The 25,815-nt window shown below is 42.2% G+C and overlaps 1 protein-coding gene across 3 annotated transcripts in view; it reads right to left on the bottom strand.

Moving 5' to 3' along the window:
- PRICKLE1 (prickle planar cell polarity protein 1) overlaps window positions 1-25,815 on the bottom strand; it is a 115,448-nt gene that overhangs the window by 73,162 nt on the left and 16,471 nt on the right. Inside the window, exon 2 of one of the 3 annotated variants that reach the window (XM_030548932.1) lies at window positions 23,300-23,337. The exons of the other annotated variants lie outside the window; for them this stretch is intronic. The gene's annotated coding sequence lies outside the window, so the exon portion shown is untranslated. The remainder of the gene's footprint in view (window positions 1-23,299; window positions 23,338-25,815) is intronic. 3 annotated transcript variants of the gene reach the window in all.

Genomic DNA, 25,815 nt, shown 5'->3' with positions numbered 1-25,815 from the left:
ATTAGCGACTCGACTATTCACCACAGAAAAACTTTTACAAGGAGTTTATTCGGAGGGTGCAGTACTGCCATCAAGAAAAAATGGTGAGATATGTTTATATTATTTTTAAAAGATATAAAGATTTAAGTGGTAAGCCCCACAAAGAGGCGCCAGAATGAAAGATATTTGTTGTGACAAGAGCTGGGTGGACGACAGAAATTCTATTTTATGGAAGATTTCAAGATATTTGAAATGTGGCTTAATTTCAAAGCTGAACAAAACCTAAAATCTTTGAGAAAAATCTGGAAAAAAGTCTGTTTTGGATTGACAGATGTGTTTCATCTTGACAAAACTGGAACTTTGTTTGACTTTCCTTTTATTTAATAATACAAAAAAAGTTGTTTCGTCATGAAAAATTAAAATATTTCATTCTGAAAATGTCAATGGGACATTAACATTATTGGCATTTTTATTGGTTTGCTTTTCAGAGATGAAATTTTGGGAAAAAACGTTTTAAAGCATTTTGATTTCAACGGTTCAGCACTTTGACAGAAAATGGTTCCAGTGACGTTATTCTGGCCAGCTTTAATTGTAACTTTGCTATTTTGGCTTTTAGATAAATATGTCAGAGAGTTACCAATATTCTCTGTTTTTCTTTTTAGATAATTTGAGGATTTCTTTTAAAACCATCAACTTTGGGCCAAACTGTCCACTCTGTTAAACAGTTATTTAGGTCTGGCATAATTTGGAGTTACAATGGTATAAAACTTGTAACTGAGTTTAGTAATCAAGGCTGAAATAAAAATTAAAGCCCCAAGTTATATAGGCCCTCAAATGTCATGAGTTTTGAACACACACACACACACACACACACACACACACACGTGTGAGCAACCAGGGTAATCTGATTGCAGGCTGTGAGACATTTTGCTGACCTTGACTGTCCACAGGCATGGCCCCCCGCAGCTCCCAGTGGCTGTGGTTCACTATTCCCAGCAGCCAGCATGTCCCTGCATTCCACTGCTTCCCGCAGCTCCCATTGGCCGGGAATGGCAAAACACGGCCACTGGGAGCTGCGGGGAGCCGTGCCTGCGGACGGTCAATGTCTGCAAAATGTCTCAGGGCCTGCAATCAGATTACCCTGGTGGGCCGCCACTGAATTGTAGTAGTATTTTACCCATATATATTTCTCAGTATTTTGACAAGCCTCTTTAAACAGAATTACTTAAAAAAGACTTGTGTGCATATTTCTTACCACGTTATAGGTGAAACCGATGGATCAAAGCAAGTTCAATATAACCTGGAGTGCACAGCCCTGCCCCACCCCCGGAGCACTGTTTTACCGTGTTGTATCCAAATTCGTGTTATATTGGGTCGCATTATATCGAGGCATATACTGATTTCAATTACAAACAGAATATAAAGTGTACAGTGCTCACTTTATATTTTTATTGCAAATATTTGAACTGTAAAAAACAAAAGAAATAGTATATTTCAATTCACTTAGTACAAGTACTGTAGAGCAATCTCTTTATAATGAAAGTTGAACTTCAAATGTAGAATTATGTACAAAAAACCTGCATTCAAAAATAAAAACAATGTAAAATTTTAGAGCCTGCAAGTTCACTCAGTCCTACTTCTTGTTAAGCCAATTGCTCAGACAAACAAGTTTGTTTACATTTGCAGGAGATAACACTGCCTGGTTCTTGTTTACAATGTTGCCTGACAGTGAGAACTGGCATTTTTGTTGCACTGTTGTAGCCAAATTGCAAGATATTTATGTGTCAGATGGACTAAAGATTCAACCACCGTTCCAGGAGGCATGTGTCCAGGGGTGGCTCTAGACATTTCGCCGCCCCAAGAATGGCGGCATGCCACGGGGGGCGCTCTGCTGGTCGCTGGTCCCGCAGCTCTGGCTGACCTCCTGCAGGCATGCCTGCGGAGGGTCCGCTGGTCCCACGACTTAAGTGGAGCCGCGGGACCAGCGGACTCTCCACAGGCACACCTGAGGGAGGTCCACCAAAGCCGCGGGACCAGCGGACCCTCTGCAGGAATGCCACCGAAGGCACCCTGCCTGCTGCCCTCCCAGTGACCGGCACAGCACCCCCTGCGGCATGTCGCCCCAAGCACCTGCTTGGTGTGCTGGGGCCTGGAGCCGCCCCTGCATGTGTCCATGCTGATGATGGGTTCTGCTTGATAAGAATCCAAAGCAGTACGGACCGACATATGTTCATTATCTGAGTCAGGTGCCACCAGCACAAGGCTGATTTTCTTTTTTGGTGGTTCAGATTCTGTAGTTTCCACATTGGAGTGTTGCTCTTTTAAGACTTCTGAAAGTATGCTCCACACCTCATCCCCCTCAGATTTTGGAAGGCACTTCAGATTCTTAAACCTCAGGTTGAGTGCTGTAGCTATCTTTAGAAATCTCACATTGGTACCTTCTTTGCGTTTTGTGAAATCTAGAATGAAAGTGTTCTTAAAATGAACAATACGTGTTGGGTCATTATCCAAAACTGCAATAACATGAAATATATGGCAGAATGTGGGTAAAATAGAGTACGGGACATACAATTCTCCCCCCAAGGAGTTCAGTCACAAATTTAATTAACGCTTTTTTTTTTTTTTTTTTTTTTTAAAAACAAGCATCATCATCGTGGAAGCATGTCCTCTGAAATGATGGCCGAAGCATAAAGGGGTATACATATGTTTAGCATATCTGGTGCTTAAATAATTTGCAATGCTGGCTACAAAAGTGCTATGCAAATGCCTGTTCTTATTTACAGTGTCACCAGAAAGTGAGAAGAGGGCAGCACTATCTCCTGTAAATGTAAACAAAACTTGTTTGTCTTAGCAATTGGCTGAATGAGAAGTAGGACTGAGTGGACTTGTAGACTCTGAAGTTTTAAAATTGTTTTTTTTTTTGAGTGCAGTTATGTAACAATAACAAAATCTACATTTGTAAGTTGCACTTTCACAACAAAGAGATTGCACAACAGTACTTGTATGAGGTGAATTGAAAAATACTATTTATTTTGTTTATCATTTTTACACTGCAAACATTTGTAATAAAAATAAATATACACATTGACTTCAATTACACCATAGAATACAATATATATGAAAATGTAGAAAAACATCCAAAATATTTAATACATTTCAATTGGTATTCTGTTGTTTAACAGTGCAATTAAAACTGCGATTAATTTTTTTAATCGTGATTAATTCTTAGTTAATTGCGTGAGTTAACTGCGATTGACAGCCCTAACAATAACTGATGTAGCACAGATTACTACTTCATTGCACTGAGAGCAGAATATGCTAGTTCCTTCACCACTGGCATCACAGTAGTGCATCTAACTCTTTAAGATTAGTGTTAATAATAAGTTAGTTTAAATTTATGAAAGATCATCCACTATTTCTGCTTCTCAAACCCATTCAGTTTAATTCTGTTAGAATGTTAAAGTGATATGACTCAGAGGCTGCAGCAAGTACATCAGCTGTCAACCACAAAAAAAAAAAACTTAGCATACTTAACCTTTGTCTGAGAGCCTTCCCAAACTATTTCCAGCTGTATCTTTCACACAAATTGGGGGGGGGGGGGTGTTGTGTAGTAGGGTTTCTTCATCTCTGAAGAATTTTTCCCACTGTCCACAAAAAAAGTGGGTGCTGAAGCAGACTAGTTTCTGTAGTGATGTAGATGAATGGTGGAGTCCTGTAGCTTAAGTATCTGGTTAATTGCAATCATTTATTTTCATTCAGAATTAATAGAAAACATCTGCTTAATGATAAAACCAAGATATGTAATTATTTGAGGGAAAAATGTGAAATAGCGTGAAAGAGACTAAGGAAGGAAGTATGCTAGACAAAAACTCCCTAGATCCAATAGCATTCATTAATCTAAAAATGCTGTTTTGATTTTTTTTTAATCATCTGCCTTTTTAGGGTTTTTTAATTTATCAACCCCATTCTTGTTAATGCATCCCTATACACCCTTCAATTTTATACTTATAGTAGGCTTGAAGACTATAATTGCAGAGACTATCACATAGAAAACATTTAAAGAGATCTTCTGAGGAAAGAAACTTGTCAAATTCTCTACACAACGTATCTGGTACTTATGTACTGCAGAGTTATTTTGTTTTTCGACCAAACAGGAAGAGAGCTGTGAGCACTCCAAACAAACTTTCTTCTTTGAATTGGCCATATCTCTAGACTGCTGGTTATACTAACATTCAGGACTGTTAGCAGATGTGAGGGGTCACACAAATAAGCAGCTTTTGTTGAAATTAAGATTTTTGTTGGTTCTTTGCAAGGAAGCACCTCCATCTCCTCTGAACTGCTGTAAATATTGACCCACCTGTAAACATTACACACACATAGGTCAAGATAAAAAAGGGAGAAACAACAGTCACTAGACTTCAAAACTGCTTTGAAGTAACAGGAGAAAAGAAGGGTTCTAAGCATGGCCTTTGCTAAGCCCCACTACAAACCTGAGGTAAAAGAAAGCAGTTTTGCCATAATCTCCTCTGTATAGTGGTTGTGCTCATCATACTGTAAGTAGCTATATCCTTTTACAGTAGTAGTAAAGTGAATGTAACATTTAGAGACTACGCAGCAGTCATCTGAGAGAGATGCAGGGCTTTTTGAGCGGATTATTAATGTTTTTCTATTAGACATCTCAAAACCATATTCAGCCAGGACAAGCATTAGCAGGTAAAAGCAGCAAAGAGTCCTGGGGTACCTTATAGACTAACAAACAGGTAAAGTTTCAAAGAAGCTGATCACAGTCAGTTCATCTCCTTTGCAGCAGACTTAAGGCTTATTCTTGCAACTACCGAGTAGCCACTCATTGGTACCTTTTTTGAAGGCAGTCTGCAGATGGGCCTAGTGAGGTTTACAGATTTTCTGAAGGCAAGCTCTCTTCTGCCATTACATCTTTCTGGTGACAGCAATGCTGCCACATTAGCCCAGTTGTATTTTGTCATTGGCCACGACACAGCAACTCCTATAACATCTCGATTAGCTCACCTTGATGTGCAACATTTTAGAAAGAGGCTGATGAAACACAGCAGAGAGTTTTGTGATCATATGTTATAGCTGCTATGGAGGTTGAAGGTGAACTACTTTCCCCCCACCTCTATTGCATCCACAACATCTAGGTCACTGGGAAGCATTCCATGCAGGCAGTCTGGTGAGTCAGAGCTGTTGCTTTTAAGGAACACAGATGTTATTCACAGTGTACCATTGCCACTGCTTGCAGTTAGATAAAACCTGACAGTAATCAGACCAGACTGTCTGGCTTTATGAAACCAAGGGTATCCCTTAAATGGTATAAACACTTTGTCCTCTCAGAGTTTCAGCCACTGTCCCCTGGAAAGCTGGAAGGGTTGAGAGCGCTGTGACTTACACCTTATAAAGTGAATCCAACTTGTCATAGCTGGTCAAAGTCAGAACTGGGCTGATATGTCCAGTAACAAGGATTGTAAAAAGACTGGATGCAAGTCTTCCTTTTGTGACTGCTGGGAAATCTGACAGATTTTATAGCACAGAATGGGAATGGAATATAAACTCCATAACTTCTACACATACAATTCTGAAAAATCTTAGATCTTAGATTTTGTAAACAGATCCTGGAAAAATGTGGATAAACAGAAAGCATGGGCAGCACCGGATTAGGGCAATGTGCAGCTTCCCTATGTATTTCTCTCAACTCTTAATGGCAGGTATCACCTCTACAGATCAGTTTTCATGACCATTCAATTCTCAGCTTCTTTTGCTACAATTCTTTGCTACAATAGTCACCACCACCTTTCCTCAGACTAACTGTGATGTGAACATTACTCCAAGGAGAATTCTGCGCCGCTGTGCATACGCAGAATTTATGTCTCCCCCCGATTTCTTTGCATCCCCGCAGAAAAATGACTTTCTGATGGGGAAGAAAAGGGAACCAACAAGAGCGGTCATGTGACCCTCCTCAGCAGTTTCGGGTGCTGGGGGCAGCTGGCAGAGAGGTAAATCACTGTAGGGAGTGGGGTGGGACTGGGGAAGACCCAACTGGTGGCTCTTACCCTGCACTGGACTCAGTTGGGAGTCCTGTCTGGGCTGGGGAGGACAGGATTCCACTTCCTCTGCATGGCATCCAGGGCCATGTCAGCCCCACATCCAGATTTTTCCCCTAGCTGTAGGAACCTTTGAAAACTCTCCCCACCATCCTCCCTGCACCCATTGCTCTTCAGCTGCAGGGGGAGGGATCACTGTACAGGGAGCTGCTCTCCCATCTGCCCAACCCCTGTGCATCCAGATCCCCTTTCCCCCAGACCTTCCCACTGAGCCTCACCCCATCCTGCACCCAGAACCACCCTGACAAGCCCTGCACATGGACCATCCACACCCAGATCCCCACTGTAACGAGCTCCAACCAACTGCATTTGGATCCCCACCCCAATGAGCCCCACTCTCCCATCATCTGGACCCCCCACTGAGCTGCTCACACCCAGACCCCTGCCTGCTGAGCCCTAGCTACCTTCACCTGGACCCCGCTGCAAAGTCCCATTACTGTTGCACCCAGAACCCCCCAACAAGCCCCTGTGCATCCAGATCCCCCCCGTACCCAGATTGCACGACACAGAACCCTGTCAACCCACAACTGGATCCCCCCACACTAAGTCCCTCTACACTTGGTTCTTGCCTTGCTGAGCCTGCCTGCCCACACCTGGTGCATCTGCATGGAGGGGCAGAGTCCTGGGGTGTTTCTGGGGCAGCCCCAGCCCTTGCGCTGTGTCAGGGTTCAGTGCAGCCTCACCACTGAGTCTGTGTCCTGGGGCGAGCTGCACAATGATTTCCCACCTCCGTGCAGCCAGTGGCCTGTGCTCCCCAATGCCATGCTGGAGCCTCCACATTTATTTTACAAATACAATTTGCAAACCTTTAAAATACTGTGTGCAGAATTTTAATTTTTTGGTGCAGAATTCTTAAATTTTTGGCACAGAATGCTCTCAGGAGCAGAGCATCTCTTCGTTAGGAGCAGGATTAACATTTCAGACTGGCCATGAAACAGATATCATTTGATCAGGACTTTTTGGTCAGAACTCACCGGGATGGAGTTCTCTGATCTAGAGAGAAAATCATCATTATATATTACCAATCCATACCCACTCACCTCAATGCACCTTCATGCCAAGAAATTTGTTCTCTGAAAAAGAATGTACTAATATTTCAAAAGCTACTTGTATTCACAGAATTGCAAAAATCGACTATAGTAGGAGTAGTCAACTCAATTTAATATCTTGCTGCCTACACTGGCAACAGAACAACCATTCTTTTTGTTTTGTATTTTTACACAGATATTCTGACAGATTTATGACCTCTATACAAATCAGTTTGAAAGTAGCCTCCTTCACATATCACTGTCCACACACATGTAATTTTAGCATCATACCAAATACATTTCCTTTCTACGCGATACTTATTGCCTCAGTGAATACTCAGACTCAATACATCCAGGAGCTACACAAATCAGAATCTGTGGGATTTTGAACTGCTTTTCCATACTGGCATTCTTAGAAAATGGTGCCTCTGGAGCAGTAACAAATGAAAGTGCTAAAATTAACAGTACCCTCATGCTTCCTACTATCCCATTTATGGGTAAACAAAGGAAAGCACTGAGCTAATCAGATGTTGGTGTTCTATTTGTACCAGTATAGATGTAATGGATTGACCTGCTAATGGCATACAGACAAGTTGTTTGAAAAATAAAAGCTAGCAGGTAGCATGTTTGGAGTTAACAGACCTGAAAAATCTGGCATTCTAGATTTTGTACAGTAGATGGACTTTTGTCTTATGCCAATACATGTGGAAAGTGGAAAAAGCAATGCCTCTATTGGCAATTAAAATCTTTATAGTTTCCTAAATGGAATAGCCAGAGCATATAAAAAGCTCTAACTCCTGAAGCATAGAAATAATTCCTAACTACTCCCAAAGTCTTCAAACAACTTCAGCAAAGAAATCAAGAGACATTTATCTAGACATTTTGGGGTAAGTTTTCCAGTCACTAAAATGACTTCCTCGTCACCACTGGGATGCATATGACTAAACTCCATTACTTTGAAAAAATTTACTGCTAAATATTTGTGAACCTTCCAGAAGCACTTCCAAAGAAACCAGGTTACAGAAATGTCAGCAGACTATTCAGAAGACTGTGTTGAATACTTAAGACAAATTTTGAAAACATCATTCCCACTGTGTCAGCTGTATTATGTACATACAAAGAGAGCATCCTCTCAGATTTTAGCTATTGTGAAGACATAAAAATGGCCAAATACTCAAAATACTATAGAGAGGACAGTTAGGCCTTAGCAGTCACAGGCCTTAGTCACATGCCCTGCTTCAAGGCCTACAAAAGCTTCCCTCCCTAGTTAGAGCTATGAAGGTTCATTTGGGGAGAGGGTAGGGGGGAAGAGATGTGTGAAGAGGGAGCTTCACTGGGTGCAGGGGTTTTGACACAGAGATACCCATGTGAATTAATGTTGAGTAGTTACCCAGCTCATGCCTTCAAACTCCCTCAGGGGGCTGTGCCCCAGACATGGAGAAGATGTGTGGGTAGCACAGCAATTAAGGCAGCCACGATGCCACTATCACAGATTGATACTTTTTAGCCTTTAAATAAAAGGTGGCAGAATGGGAGAAGAGGGAGAAAACAGGAAGACAAGTAGCAACACAAGGCATACTGCAAGTGTACCGGGAACGGTGGAGGATGATCTGGGTAGTGAAGAGTTAGGGCTGGTCTACATTTACAGTGACATCGGTGATGGGTTTGGTTTTTGGTTGTCATAGTTAAAGTGGCAACCTCCATCCTGGGTATATTCAGTTATACTGATATAACAGAACTTATTTCAGCATAAACATTTTAAATGTAAACTAGCTCTAACTGTTCACATACAATGTGCCAAAAACCATACCCTGAGCAAAGATAATTAAGTTGTGATGTGAATACAAGGGAGAGTAAAAACTGTAAATTTGGTCAGATTACTTTGATCTAGAGAAATAATTCAGTAAAGTTGCACACTAGATTCTCACATACATTGAAACAGGGCCCGAGTATGAAGAGAAGAGAGGGAAGGTCAGCAAGACAGTGCCATGTGGAATGAGGCTTCTGGAGATTACCGTAAAGAATCAGCCTCTCTGTGCAAATACTCAGTCACCCACAGATGCTCCAACTGTCACAAGTTCTCCCCAGAAATCTCAGAATAACTGAAGGTTCAGAGTGTTGCTACCCTGTTTTATCAATGGGCTACCAACCCCCATCTACTGGAAGAGACAGTGCTCACAATTAAACTCTGTGGTCTGACAGCATGGATATTTCTGTTTATCTGTGGTTTCCTGAAGGTAAGCAGGATCTTTGGTCTAATTTTGGTTTGTTGGGTTTAGTGCAGGGGTGCTGGGTGGTGTTGGTGGCCTGTGATATACAGCTAGTCAGACTAGACAATATAGTGGTCCCTTCTGCCCTTAACCTCTATCTGGTTCCAGATATTCATAGCACTTATATCTTATATGTATTATTCTCAGCAGTGGGGGACATAATCAAACTTGGACCTACTGGATGTAAATATTGGATTTACATAGTTTCAGACTTACTTCTCTCTGAATTTTTGATCTACCATAATGTTATGCTGTAAAGCTGTGGGGCTATATCATGGAGCTCCATAGAATGAAATGTTTTGAGAGACAAGCCGGAGACTGGAGTTGTGAGAGGAGGTAGATCCATGGGCAAATTTATCAAATAATCCAGAGAATAAGAGGCTGGAGAGCCTCTGCTATAAACCAATGCTATTTACTACCTTTTAAATGGAGACACATAACAAGCAAACATTAAGTGCTGGAGACCACTGTAAGCCTTTGTCTACACTGGACTTTTGTCATTCAGGGGTGTGAAAAAAACCAACACATTCCTGAATGACAAAAGTTTTACCAACAAAAGATACCAGTGTGAACAGCGCTTTGTTGGCAGGAGAGCTCTTCTGCCAACAAAGCTACTGCCTCTAGTTGGGGGTGGAAGTTTTTTGTCGGCAGGAGAACGGCTACCCTGTGCAGTTTAGCAGCACGGTGTAGTGTAGACACAGCCTAAATGTTTGTCAGTTTACTAGTGGTTTGAGCGTGCCAGTTAGGCACAGCTGGAGGAAGGAGTAATGTGGACTGCCAGAATGAAGATACTGAAAGGCATTGTGCTGCCTTAAACACCCCAGTGGAGAGGTGAAGCAAACTCACTGCCACACCCCCAGTGCACTAGTCCCATTCCATGAGCCAGGGTGGAAGAGGAGTGGGGTAACTGTTCTATCCAATTCCTCTCTGGCATGATTTTGAGTCCCCAGAGGGTAGGGCCAGAGCAGTACCTGTGCTCCTCAATTCTGGTTGGCCTTCAGATGAACTTATCAAGAGGGGGCAGGGAGAAGGTTCTGTGTGCCATCCCCAACCTCCTACACAGAGTCTTGTTCTAAAACAGCAGCTTGAAGTGAAAGGTTTGCGAATGGAGAAGCACACTATACATACTTCATAAATAAGATTCCTAAAGATGTACAGGACAGCTCTTCTTAAGTATGATTTCTAAGTTTATAAGACAATGCTTTATTAAAAGCAAAAAAACCCTAATCTATTACCATATCTTCATTACATCATGCTCAACAAGTTATGGTGTTTGAAAAATATTTTATTATTACTGCATGTGTATAGCACTTTACAGACAATGTAGCTAACTTCTTAAATAAGCAGTTTAAGACTTAATAAATGAAGTAGGTCCAAGCAAATCAATAGGTGCTTTGTAACCAGACAGAGTCATGGTTTAAGACACAGCCACACACACACACTTCACTTAGTTAGTTTCATGCTTACATGACACCTAAATTTAATAAAAGACAATACCATTTCTTATTTTTTTGTCTATTACCACAATTTTTTTTTTTTTAATAAAAAACACATCCATAGTTTGGTAGCAGCTTACTAAAGAAATACCAATTTAATTAAAACAAAAAGGTACAATGTTTCCCTAAGATTTACTACTATTTTACTGAAGAGTAAACTTTCTGTAAAAGTCCAGATGTTAGACTGCCTCAGGAAAATTCCAAGGCAACTTTCTCCCGTACAAACTATAATGAATAGGTCTGTCTGCATTCACACAGGACCGTTTGTTGGATTTACTTTGGCCGAGATAATGCTGGTTAGCAGACAACTGTGTTGGGGCTCCTGACTTCTTACTTGAAACTTGCTCACTGAAAGGAGAGTGTGTTTTATGCAATTAGGTATTTTTGTCATCAAAATTTAGAATTGAAAATAACGCCTTTATGTTACAGTTTTCATTGCAGACTGTCAGAATGATACTAAAATGCACATTGCAAACTTATTTTAATTTGTATATAAAAGAAAATCTACAGACATCACAAAACTGCTGCTGTAGTAGAATTACAGGATATTTACTTTTGCTATTTGCAGAACTCTGTACGTATACTGAATTTTACAGTATATATTGCACATCAGCCAAATCTTGCTCCATGTTTCACTGTACTTCCAAGTCAATGTTCTACAGAGCAGAGAGCCACTCCATCCAAGTAGATGCACAGACCCAAATCTTATGAGCTCAGCCACACTGCATCTCAGAATGAATGTGCCAGAGCTTACTGCTTAGATAGGGCAGTCCACTACTCTAACCACTAGACCACATTCCTTTTCCAGACCCAGGAATTGAGTCCAGGAATCCTGACTCCCTACATTTTACCGCTGTCTAGCAAATACTTGTGCAAACAGCTAGCAAAGTATGTGTTGTGCCTTCTCTCTCTCTCCCCTCTTGCCCCCCTCCCCCATAAGGTTCACCCAGAGGATAATAGTTACTCCTTAACCTCAAGTTGTAGCAATATTTGCTGGGGATCTGAAGGTACAGAATTCAAACCCTGCTGATGACCCATGAGTCCAAGGGAAGGGAATCTTTATTATCCAAATGAGGAGACCTTCCCCCATTTTCCCTTTTTAAAAACTGCATTTATTTAATAGATGTATTTTCACGGTCAATTAAAAGGATTTATTTGAAAAAACTTAATTATGGCACAATACGCAACAAGACAGGTGCTGTGTATTCTAGATGTTTGTCCCAGTTTGATTGCGTCAAACTGGCAGGTTTGAAAGTTGGGAGATATAGATGTATGAGGATCACTCATGCTATTTTTAGAGTTGGAGTTGCTTTCTTTGTTCCTCAGTGGTTAATCATACCCAGATTAAATTCTGCCTTGTAGTGTGCAACTTTCCTTGGACTTCAATGTCATAACACTACCTAGGGGCTGGATCCTATTGATTCAATATAAGCTTTGATATTGGTTTCAATGGGAGCAAGAGCAGGAACTATATTTAAGTTCAGCACAGTGGTAGCAAGCATCTCACTTTTCAGTCATTTTTCTCTTTTTCCTCAAAATTCCCACTTTCTTGCTTCTGGGTAAGTTGACACTTGCACATTTACCTGACACTGTTGCACTATTTTGTACTATCACTAAGAGATCAAAAATCTTGAATCAGACCCCCCCGCCCCCATCATGAGATTCTAAAAAAAAGAAAAAAAAGAAAAAAAAAAGACGTTGTAGTTTTTGCTCTTTTAACTTTTGAATTCCCCCTGCCCATCCCCAATATGAGTGTGACAAGTGGAATAATAGAAATGCAGGACTGAAAGGGACCTTGAAAGGCCAAATCCAGCTCTCTGCACTGAGTCAAGACCAGGTAAACCTAAACCATCCCTGAAGCAGGAAGCCTGCTAAACAGTCAGTGGGGCCACTGGGTGATCAAGGTGCTAAGGGAGCACTCAAGAAAGAAAAGGCTGTGGTGGAGAAGCTAAATGAACTCTCTGCATCAATCTTCACTGAAGAGTATGTGGGGGAGATGTCCATCCCAGAGCCACTTTTTCCAGCGATGAATCTGAGGAACTCTCTCAGACTGAAGTGTCAATAGAGGAGGATTTAGAACAAACTGATAAAATTAAACTGCAATAAATCACCAGGACCAGATGGTATTTACCCAAGAGTTCTGAAGAAACTCAAATATGAAATTGCAGAACTACTGACTATGGTATGTAACCTATCACTTAAACCAGCCTCTGTACCAGATGACTGAAGGGTAGCTAATGTGGTGCCAACTTTAAAAAAGGCTCCAGAGGCAATCATGGCAATCGCAGGCTGGTAATCTAACTTCAGTATCAGGCAAAGTGGTTGAAACTATATTAAAGAACAGAATCGTGACATGTACATAAACATAATGTGTTAGGGAAGAGTCAGCATGGCTTTTGTAAAGTAAATCATGCCTCATCAATCTAGTAGAATTCTGAGTGTATGTGACAGAGTGCTAGAGGCTAACGAGTGAGCAAGCCCTCTGGTCACTTAGCATATGTCTACACTGCTACTAGACACCAGTGACCTGCCCAACCTCTGCCAGAAGCTGCGATTGGACGACAGGGGATGGATAACTCAAAACTGCCCTATTCTGTTCCTTTCCTCTGAAGCAGCTGGCACTGGTCACTGTCAGATAGGATACTGGCCTAGATGGACCATTTGTCTGACCCAGTATGACCATTCTTAGGTTCTGGCAGGTGTTTTTGAAAGCTGTTCTTAAACAACTCTAGTGATGGGGATCATACAACCTCCCCTGGAAGCCTATTCTAGAATGTAACTACCTTATAGTTAGCAAGTTTTTCCTAATTATCTAAACTAAATCTCCCTTGATGCAGATTAATCCCATTGCTTTTTGTCCTACCTTCAGTGTTCATGGAGAACAATTGGTCACAGCCCTCCTAAGTAGCCTAGAATGAATTTAATCAACGGGCAACTAGTGTCTCAAATTTACTGGGTGGGATGATTTTTGGGTTTTGCTGCAGGAGCTCTCATGTCTGTCCATCCCCACATTCGTCCATCCCCAGCCCAGCAATTAATTCTGACTCCCAGCCTCCTAATAAATCCTGTCCCCCTATTCCCACATCAGTTCTGCTCCCCACAGACCTCTCTCGACTCTGCCCCCAATATAGTTTACCCCCATCCCCTCCCCCCAGCCGTTCAGCCCCCACTGCAGTTCAGCATCCCCACCCTCATCAGTACAGCACCTCTAAAAGTTTAGCCCTGTCCAGCCCTTCCAGCAGTTCTGCTCCCTAGCCTCACTTCTGCTCCTCCAAGGGTTCAGCCTCCTCTCCCAGGCTCAACAGGGTGCCTTTCTTCCCCTTCCAGAGTGTGGGAGCAGTTCCAAGAGTTCTTCACCTCCTTCTGCCCCTTCCCAGGCCAGGCCACATGCTGCAGAGAGGTGAAGGGAAACAAACCGTCCTGTCCCAGGTGGCTGTGGTGTAGGGGGCTGCTGGGCCTTTTAGCTGTCTTCCCCCACACCTCTGAGAATTGCTTTGGGTTGCTCGGAGGAAGGGAAGGAGGCGAGCGCTTTGCCTACAGCAGTGCTGATTGGTTGCTCAGCCTCAGGAGATGGCAATTGGGGCTGACAACCCATCAGAGGGCTCAAATTTGCTAGGACTGGTATCACAAGACCAGGTTCTAGCCCAGCCACAATCCTGTTACTGGGAAAAGAATCACAAGAGTTGGCCACGCCATTTATGTAGTTCCCAGGAGTGCTGTTTTCTGGAAAGGACACATACAAATCCTGTTATAAAACCCCACTGGTATGGAACACAGCAACTCCTCTGAAGTCAGTGGCCTAATAGGAGTGGCTTATATGTTCCTGAGGGCAGAAATGAGCCTGCAAGTCCGGGTGTCATGTTAGCCCCACAGAGACAAGTTAAGAAGATCTTTAGAAAGTAATTGTACTCCATAACAAACTATTAGAAAATAACAGATTAAAAATGTGTCTTGACAGGCTTCAACATCTCAGTGAAACATTTAATGGAAGCTGGAAGTGTTCTGTCAATGGGCCAAATTTAGTCATGGTAAAATTCTGCTGAAATCAGTGTGTCATGCTCATTTAGCAGTAATGAATGTAGCCCAATGTCTTTAAGTATTTCATAGTACTAGCTCTCAGAGCTGCAAACATGCATTGCCATAGTGGGAGCCATAAATATACCAGATGAAGTTTTAGCTGCATGTACTCTATGGACTAATACGAGTGAAGATACGTTTACCAAGGTTACTGGAAAAGGTTCAGCCTCTAATTCTACAGCATATTTTGCCTCATACCCTGCAGTTCCAATGCTTGGAATGAAGAGGAAGTTGGCTGGGTGGGAGAGATCTTCCTGAAGATGTAGGTAGGCTGGATCAAAAGTTTTCTGTCTATGTGTTTTGAACAAAACACAATGAAAACAAAAGGGGGGGGGTTTCAATGAATGAATTAATTTTGGTAAAAAGTGTCTGCTTTCTGCAGAAAATGTCCGTTTTCATTGAAAAGCCAAATACTTGAAAACCAAAAAATTCTCAGCTGAAAGCCAAGTGTTTTGATTCAGAAATGCTCCTGTGGTATCTCATGTCCCCACTCTATGTGGGCCATGCTCTCCTGCAGGAATACATCTCTTATAATAGGTGCTGTCTCGATGGGTGCTCCGGGGCTTGAGCACCTACGGGGAAAAACTGGTGGGTGCTCTGCACCCACCGACAGTTCCCCACCCTGCCCCCACATGCCAACTCACCTCCTGTCATAACATTTTTCCCCAGATCTGGACCTTAGTGTCCAAAATATAGGTGTTAGCATGAAAACCTCCAAGCTTAGTTACCAGCTTGGACCTGGTAATTGCTGCCACCAGCTAGGAATTATACAGTGCCTAGCTCACTGTGGTCTCCTCAAAACCTTCCCTGGGGGACCCCCAGACTCAGATGCCTTGAGTCTTACAACAAAGGGAAATAACCCCCTCCCCTTGTTTCCTGGTTACTTCCTCCCAGGCTCCCCTCCCTGGACGACCCTAGGAGAGTCCCTGCTTCCAGTCCTGGAAACAAGTACTGAGAGATCTAATCTCTCTCCCCCTCACCCAGAGGGTATGCAGAGTCAGGCTTAGTAAATCTAACAGAGATTTTTCCCCCGACTTCTTCCTCCCACCAATTCCCTGGTGAGCTGCAGACTCAATTCCCTGGAGTTCCCACTAAAGAAAAACTCCAACAGGTCTTAAAAAGAAAGCTTTATATAAAAAGAAAGAAAAAGGACATTAAAAATAGGCTCTGTATCAAGGTGAGAATATACAGGGTCAATTACTTAAAGGAAAAAATGAATAAACAGCCTTATCCAAAAAGAATACAGTTTAAAATATTCCAGCAACTTCACACATGTAAATACAAAAAAAACAATATAAACCTATTGTCTTACTATCCTTGTACTTACAACTTGGAAACAGAAGATTAGAAAGCCTGGAGATAGAAAAAATCACTCTCATAGCTGAGAGGGTCAGACCCAAGACAAAGAACAAAGAACTCACACCCAAAACTTCCCTCCACCCAGCTTTGAAAAAGTCTTGTTTCCTGATTGGCCCTCTGGTCAGGTGTTTGGTTCCCTGTGTTAACCCTTTACAGGTAAAAGAACATTAACCCTTAGCTATCTGTTTATGATACCTCCGCTCTGCCTCCTCCCGAGCATGCTGCAGCTCTGCTTCTCTCCTCTCCCTCCCAGCGTTTCCCACCGCAAAACAGCTGATTTGCGGTGGCAAGCGCTGGGAGGGAGAAGAGAGGAGAGGAGAGGGAATGCGGCATGCTCACGGAAAGGCAGGGCTGGGGGGGATTTGGAGAAGGGGTCCAATAAGAACAGGGAGGGGGCAGAGTTGGAGCAGGAACTTTGGGGAAGGGTTTGGGATGAGAGCATGGCAGGGGCAGGAGAGCTTGGAGGTGGGGCAGAGCCAGGGGCACCCACTGGCGCCTGGAAAAGTTGGCGCCTTTGTCTCTTATGATGCACTGATGACCAAGTATTCCCACGAACAGCATGAAGCTTCAAGAAAAGGGGAGACTGAGGTGCATCATGATATATGTAGTCCAACTAGGGAGCCCAACCCACAGAGGAGACTTGGGACATAGGGAACCCTCGCTACAACAGCCATGAACATGGAAAAGGCATTTCCAGATCAAAATTTTTGATTTTTTTCACCAAGATGTTGAAATATTCCGCAGAGTAGCAGGATCGAAGGAGTCTGACCAGCTCTAGCTGTATCCCAACCGTTTATACCCTCCTGTGTGCTTTTTAGGTCATTGTTTTAATTTAGCTTTTAAATTCCTTTTTCCAGAGTCCAATAGATAAATGTTTTTGTTGACAGACTATCAATAATAAAGTTCATCTAAACAAAAGCTATACTACTACTGGTCAGCTAGCTGGACCTGCAAAGTGCTAAACAAACACAAAAAAAACAAAACCCCAAACACTCTTGGGAAGGATGAATGTGAGCAAATGCCTGGGAAGACCCTATGAGCTTTCAATAAAGACTGATGTGAACTACGTCCTAAAAATGGGAGAGTAAACTATGGCTTCTACTAGCTGTATATTTCCCCTCATTTAAACACACACCCTTAGAGAAAAGTTTTGTTTTGAAAGTTACACGTATAAAATTAATATTCAATGTGTGTGTCTATATAAGCAACATGATCGTTTCCTTTTGCATTAACACTAAGTTTGTGCCTCAAAATGTTTCATGTTTTCCCAGAATTTTGCATGAGCGTAATCATTCTTAAATGTATGCATCTGTGTGCAAAGAAACAGCAATTCTCTGTAGTCAGACCCAGGAGACATGTTATAGGATCCCTGTAGCCTTGTGAGGACTATAATGGTATAAGTCTTTGAAAAAACAGTTTGTAGTCCCCTCAAGGCATGTGTCATGCTGCAGATAAGATTAGAATGTGATAAGCTGGAGAAACTTTTTGAAGACATTAAAGAGATCATGTAAGGGAGTGGCTTAAGGGTTATACTTTATCAAACCAACATGTTTCAATTGTTTATCACTAACAGCAAATTCTCCTCTTGCTTGTGAAAGTTGGCATTCATTTTTATTTAAAACAATGTAAACAAAGTTTATCCTTAAAGGTATTTCCAGCAGCTGAAATTACATACAGGTCAAGACCAAGAAAATAATTACCTATGCTGTCTGGTCAACTGCTACTTATTGGCAGTGCTAGGAATCCTAGAGAATTGTTCAGATTGCTGTTGAATTATATTCAGAGCGTTGGCACCTAAAACACACTCCTTTACTGCCCCTATTTATAACTTCCTTGCATTCAGTTGCTTTCTTTGTGAATCAGGAATATATTTCACAGCTCTCTGCCACCTGATAAAAGTCACAAATTTTGACTTTATATTGCTGTGCAGAGTTTCTTGGGAAGCAGGGCCCCTCAAAGTTGAGTATTTCTCTATAGCAACTTTCATGCTGGGTGACTGCCTGATGAATAAGGCGCAAGGTCTGAACAATGTGTTTCACTCTTGTTAAATGTGAAAACTGTCACATATGAGGCCCAACTCCAGTTTTTAGGAGCATACAATAGGTACCCATTATACTTTTACTGCAAACTAATAAGTGCTTTACAGAATGAGCTCATTGGTACATATTCCAAGATGATTATAAAGTAAGTTTTGTGAGACAGAAATGTCACTTTTGAGAGACTCTTATTTCCCTATTTAAAAAAAAAAAGTTGCATTTCATTTGATGAGATATTATACTTATTGCCACTGAGGGTAATGAAAACCCTGTTCAAAATCTAGCCAAGTTGTATATTACAGTCAATACACTTTTCCCCCTAATTCATAATTCTTCAGAATCCCTGCACTATCTGGAAACTTTATGACATACAATATGCACAGTTATTTCACTGTTGCCACTTCTCATGATTTCATAGCAAGTCTCCCAATATTTGGTGTTTTCTTCACGTCAGTTCTTAGAATTGGGAGATTATGTGAGAATTTCAGCTTGCATTTAAAACAAAAACAATAAAAAGGCAGTTGCTAGTCCTCAAGGCTGTAAAAGCAATCTTGAAACCATAAACCTAAAGGCTCAAAACCAGAAAGCAAATGAAAAAAAAATAAAGGTAATTAAAAAAAATAATTCATGATTTTAGAATGCCAGGGGTTGGAAATACTGATGTATAGTAAATTTGCATCACACCTTTTGTTCTTAGGTCCCAATCCTGATATGAGCTCCATGCAGGCAGACTCTGCACAAAATATCGTGACCCTACTCAACAGACACTGATTGAGGTGAACAGCCTTTCAAACTCTATGTTCACTTCAATGGGAATACTCTGTTATGAGCTAACATTTTATTTCCATACACACTCCTTCTTTCACCCCCTTCTGTGTGGGACATTAGAGATAACAAGCCTATTATCTAGCTAACTGAAAGTTAGCAGGTTATAAAGTTCTTTTGTGATAATCATCCTAGCTATGGGTAGGGAATGGAAGAAGAGATGGATGATTGGCACTAGATTGAAAAGTATTTACAAGATCAGTGGGACTATTCATGTAAACTAGTGTTTGCAGAGCAAGACCCTTAGATTGTTTACTGCTTTGGGCTTATTGTTGTCACTAAAAGATTTAATAAAAAGTTCATCAAAATGGATGAAGGACCCTAAGAGTGACAACATTGGACTATCTGAACTACAAACTTTGTTTAATGTCTATGTTTAACAAATAATATGAATAACTAGGAAGTAATGAAAACATGGTAAACTGAACAATGCTGTTAGACATTCCTGGTTCAGAAGGACAGGCGGGGGGGAGGGGGGGGAAGAGGGGGAGGTGTTGCATTATCCATCAATAATACATGCACTTCTTCTGAGGTCTGGAAGGAGGTGAGAGGTAGACCAGTTGAAAGTCTCTGGCAAAAGGTGGTGTGGGAAACATGGGGATGTTATGGAAGGGGTCTACTACAGACCACCAAATCAGAAGCAAGTGGATGAGGCATTTCTAGAACAAATACCAGTAGTATCCAAAGAAGAAGGCTGAGGTATTTAATGCCTACTTTGCTTCAGTCTTCACTAAAAAAGTTTAACTGTGACTAGGTGCTTAACACAATCAATATTAACAAGGGAGAAGAAACAAGCCAGAATGGGGGCAAGGAGGGGAGTTAAAGAATATTCAGTTAAGTTAGAGGTATTCAAGTCAGCAAGGCCTGATGAAATTCATCCTAGTGTACTTAAGAAAATACCTGAAGCAATCTTAGAAATGTTAGCAATTATCGTTGTGAGGTCAGAGGATGGGCGAGGTCCCAGAGGACTGGAGAAGGACAAACATAGTACCTATGTTTAAAAAGAGGAACAAAAAGGATCTTGGGAATTATAGACCAATCAGCCTAACTTTGATACCTGGAAAGATACTGAAATAAAATATTAAACTATCAATCTGTAAGTACCTAGAGGATAATAGGTTATAATAGTCAACATGGATTTGTGAAGAACAAATCATGCCAAACCAATCCAATTTCCTTCCTCGACTGGTTACTGGTCCAGTGGATGGGGGTGGGAGGAAGAAGTAGATGTGATATATATTGATTTTAGTAAGGCCTTTGACACAGTCCTACATGACATTCTTATAAACAAACTAGGGAAATGTGGTCTAGATAAAGTTACTATAAGGTGTGTGCACAACTGGTTGAAAGACTGTACTCAAAGAGTAGTTATCAATGGTTCACTGTCAAAGTGGGAGGACATATTTAGTGGGGCCCACCAGGAGTCAGTCGCAGGTCCAGTACTATTCAGTATTTTAATTAGTGACTTGGATAATGGAATGGAAAGTATGCTTATAAAATATGCACATAACACCAAATTGGGAGGAGCTGCATGCACCTTAGGAGGACAGGACTGGAATTCAAAACAACCATGACAAAATGGAGAATTTATCTGAAATAAACAAGATTAAATTCAATATAGCCAGGAGAGGGGAAAAAATATAATCGAACGCACAACAGGCACTATCTAGTTAGGTAGTAGTATAGGATCTGGGATTTATAGTGGATCACAAATTGAATGAGTCAACAATGTAATGCAGTCGCAAAAAAGCCTAATATCTGGGGCCCTACCAAATTCACGGCCTTGAAAAACACGTCGCAGACTGTGAAATCTGATTTCCCCTCGTGAAATTTGGTCTTGTGTACTTTTACCCTATACTATACAGATTTCATGGGGAGAGACCAGTGTTTCTGAAATTGGAGATCCTGACCCAAAAGGGAGTTGCAGGGGGGTTGCAAGATTATTTTAGGGGGGTTGTGATATTGCCACCCTTACTTCTACACTGCCTTCAGAGCTGGGTGCCTGGCCAACAGCCACCACTCTCCAGCCACCCAGCTCTGAAGGCAATGCCCCCCCAGCAGCAGCGCAGAAGAGTGGCAATACCATACCATGCCACCTTTACTTCTGCACTGCTGCCTTCAGAGCTGGAGAGTGGTGGCTGCTGACTGAGGGCCCAGTTCAACAGGCAGCAGCATAGAAGTAAGGGTGGTAATACCATAGCCTGCTATCCTTACTTCTGCACCGTTGCTGGCTCTGTCTTCTGAGCTGGGCTCCCAGCCAGCAGCTGCCACTCCCCAGCTGCCTAGCTCTGAAGTCAGCGCCACCAGCAGCAGCAGTGCAGAAGTAAGGGTAGCAGTACCGCAACCTCCCCCTACAATATCTTTGTGACCTCTCCCTCCCCCCCGCCCCATCTCCTTTTTGGATCAGAACCCCTACAATTACAACACTGTGAAATTTCAGATTTAAATAGCTGAAATCATGAAATTTACTATTTTAAAAATCCTATGGTCGTGAAATTGACCAAAATGGACCTTGAATTTGGCAGGGCCCTGGGGATGGGTTATTATTATCTAATTTCATGTGGCACCTTGAGGCCTCAACTAGAGTACTGTGTCCAGTTCTGGGTGCCACTCTTCAGGAAAGATGTGGATAAACTGGAGACAGTTCAGAGGAGAGTAAGAAAAATGCTAAAAGATTTAGAAAACCTGACTTATTAAAAAAATGTTTTAAAAAATGGGCATGTTTAGTCTTAAGAAAAGAACTGATGTGGGGCCTGATAATCTTCAAATATACTTGTGGCACAAGTACTCTTGTTCTTTTTGCAGATACAGACTAACACGGCTGCTACTCTGAAACCAATCTTCAAATATGTTAAGGGCTGTTATAGAGAGGACTGTGATCAACTGTTTTCTATGTCCACTGAAGGTAGGACAAGTAGTAATTGGCTTAATCTGCAGCAAGGGAGATTTAGGTTGGATATAATTAGAATTTTTTTCCCAATAAGGACAGTTAAGCATTGGAATAGGCTTCCAAAAGAGGTTCTAGAATCCCCAACATTCAAAGTTTTTAAGAACAGGTTAGACAAACCAGTCAGGGATGGTCCGTATGCTTGGTCCTGCCTCAGCACGTGGGGGATGGGAGTGAGGGGGACGGGGGCTGGACTGGATGATCTCCGTAGGTCTCTTCCAGCCTTAGATTTCTATGAATTATTGTATGGTAAAGCCATTTTTAATTCATAGTAAAAGTAACGGAACAAATGCTGAGAAAAAAAAAATCTGTAAGTCCCTAAAGGACAGTGGAAGAGGGAAAAAAAAGGTTATACAAGACAAGCTTGCTATCTTATCAACTAATAAAATTAACATCTGAAAGGAATGCAGAGATATTATATCTGGATTTTAGCAAAAACGTGCTATACCACCTCATAGAAACTTACATGGGGGGGGGAACTGTTAAAATTGGATTAGATAAAAGCACTGTCACAAGGATTGAAAAGTTAACTAGAAGAACAGTAAACAATTGTATACATCAAGATATCAAGTTGTTGGAAGGGGTGTGCCTTGGGGCACCCTGTTTTACATAACTTCTATTTAGTATCTGAATGAAGGAGTAAAAAAAAGCACATTAAGGCCCTGATACTGTACAGTGATCTACACAAGTAAAACCTCATAGCTAAAGAGAGGTCTATGAAACTCTGGAAGATCACTTTGCAGGAGTGGGACCTAATGTTGCTTATGAACCTAAGCTGGAAAGAGACAGTAAGAGCAGAAAGGACAGAAGTAATACAAGGAATTTACAGAAGTTAAGGGAAGGCAATAAATGGAGCCTATCTAGAAAAATAGGAGAGAATAGTACAGTGAGAAGGTAGAACACATATGAAAGAAGTCCAATGGGCAACTGTGGAGAGAAAATTATAAAGGAGTATTAATGAAACGATGCAAAGAAAAATACATTGTGATTTTGGGGATGCAATTATTATTTGTATTACCATAGTGCCTAGGACTCCTAGTCATGGACCAGGACCCCACTGTGCTAACGACTGTACAAACACCGCCTACTATCCCATCAGAGGCTAGGGAGGAAATACTACGGGCATGCAGAGAAAGACGGATAATATTTAGGATACTACATACAGTTCTGAGTATCTTGGTAACACAAAGATCTCAACCACCTGGAAGAGAGGAGATAAGAAGAATGCAAATCACTAAATGCCTGGGTCGGGTGGGAGGGGTTTACTTAGAAGGAAAGGTTAAAAACAACTGAATAGGAATAGTTTAGTTAAACATCGACTAGAAGGTTGTTTGTGTGTATGTGGGACAATGTTGACTGTTTCCAAGTACTTGTAGTTTTAGTGTTTGGATGAATACCAAAAAGTGGTGTAGAGAATGTCCTTTGTGTAAAAAAGAAGTGGAACGTATTTGTTTAGGATGGCACCTATGCTTAATTTCATCCTGTTCCTGCTGTTTATTTTTAAGTTTTAGGAATTTTTTCCTTACATTCATCTTAACACTGAGTGTGGAACACTTTCCCCCAAGAGAACTGATGGAAATGCAATCACGAGACATTTAAAATTAGACTGAACAAAGCATTTTCATACAACCCCACATTGCAAGCTAGACCAAATAGCCCCCAAGTGATTCACATTTACCCCTCCCAATCCTCTCCTTATATAGCAGCCAACATTTATCTCTTCATATTAATATTAATGTATTCACTAAAACAGTACAGAATCACATTAGGATGAATATACTCAAGGAGATGCCTTCAGTACCTATAAGGTTTGCCTACTAAGCCTCAACCCAGGTTTTGAGTGGTTTGGTATAATTGGCTGAATTCTGTACATGAACCTTCCCACTTCACACATGCAGTCATATACATTTTCCATACATTCCAATCAGGTATTTTGTCCTTGCATAACTCTGCAATGGCTGAACTAATTTTTCTACCAAACAACCCTCGTTTGAACAAGGATATTACAGTTCAGCACTAGCTGCCTCTTTGAATCCTTTCTAGTCTCTGAATTCACCCTTTCAGGTGCACCTTCAACTCTCAGGGTGGAATCCTGGAATTTTTCCCACTCTTACACGAGGTCTCTGGCAGGGCCGGCTTTAGGAAGTGCGGGGCCCAATTCGAACAGTTTTGACGGGGCCCCGACAGGGATGACTTAAAAAAACAAAACAACAACAAAAAACACCTGTAAAAAAAACACATGGGGCTTGTATTCACCGGGAGGTGCTCTGAGTCTTCGGCAGCACTTCGGCGGTAGGTCCTTCACTCACTCCAGGTCTTTGGTGGCACTTAAGGACCCATCGCCAAAGTGCCGCCGAAGACCCAGAGCAAGTGAAGGACGCACTGCCGAAGTGCCGCTGGAGACCCAAAGGGCAGCCAGGTGAGCAAAAATTAAAAAGGCACCTCTAGCCAGGGAAAGGATTCTTACTGGGTGCAGGGCCCTCTTAGGCGTGGGGCCCAAATCGGGGGAATTGGCCTAAAGCCGGCCATGGTCTCTGGCCCATGATGCAGACCCTCTTTCGGCTCCTCCAGAACCTCTTGTTGAGGTTCTGGCTGCACTTTTCCCCACACCTTTTTATGTATGCACACCCAATCCATGGCCCCACAAAGTCATGGGACCACCTCCTCAACCTCCTCCTAGCCATGGCCAAAATGGTCATTTATAACACAAGGGAGAGGAGGTTGGCTGAGGGGGGCCTGCAACTGTGGGGCCTATTTTTGTTCTTTCATCCATTCACACATCCGAGCAGAGTTCCCCTAGGCAGCATCCAGTGGCTCCTGGAATGCTTTCATGGAGCCATGGGCACTGTCCGGGGTTCTCTGCTCAGTGTCCCCTTCCAGTTCCCTAGTTTTGGCTCCTTGACCCCCGCACCTGTCACTGCTTTTTTTTCCCCTTTGTTGTCCCCCATGTTTAGTTGAGCACTAGGTCCAGTAGCTCCTCTGCAGGCTGGGGGAGGGGCCTTTAGCAGTGAATGGGCTAGTGCCCATCCACTTCCCAGCACTCAATATGACCATGTCTCCGGGATGCAGCACTCTGTCAGTCAACCATAATTACTCAGCAGGCCCAACTGGATTCAGTGCTTGTAAGTCTTCCCTACAAAAGTTGTGACCAGTGGTTAATGACAATGCAAAACACCCTTTCCAAAATAAAGTACTGTTCAATCTTAGCAGCAGGAACACAGCAAAGCATAAGCACAGAAAATGGTTTTTAAACACAGTTAGAACACTTACCCACATCTATACCTTACCTACAGTCCTAGGTAGACCCAGGGGTGGCTCCAGGCACCAGCACACCAAGCGCGTGCCTGGGGTGGCAAGCCATGGGGGGTGGCCTGCCAGTCGCAGTGAGGGTGGCAATCAGGATGCCTTCAGTAGCATGCCTGTGGGAGGTCCGTCAGCCCCGCAGCTTTGGCAGCAATTCGGCAGCAGGTATGCCGAATGCACAGGACCGGCAGACCTTCCACAGGCGCGCTGCCGAATCCGCATTACCAGCAGACAATCTCAGACAACCCAGCCTCTGGAGTCTGGCTTCACCTTAGCTCAAAACCCTTGACTTCCTCTTTTAAGGAAGGTGTCCTTTTATAAGTCCAACCAAGTCCTTCGTTTTCTCCTTAGTCTGAGCTTGGTTAAACTGGTTTAG

This window comes from Gopherus evgoodei, chromosome 1, assembly GCF_007399415.2.
Source record: "Gopherus evgoodei ecotype Sinaloan lineage chromosome 1, rGopEvg1_v1.p, whole genome shotgun sequence".
Lineage (NCBI taxonomy): Eukaryota > Metazoa > Chordata > Testudines > Testudinidae > Gopherus > Gopherus evgoodei.
Note: the sequence above shows the minus strand (reverse complement) of the source record. Positions and strands in the feature narration are given on the sequence as shown.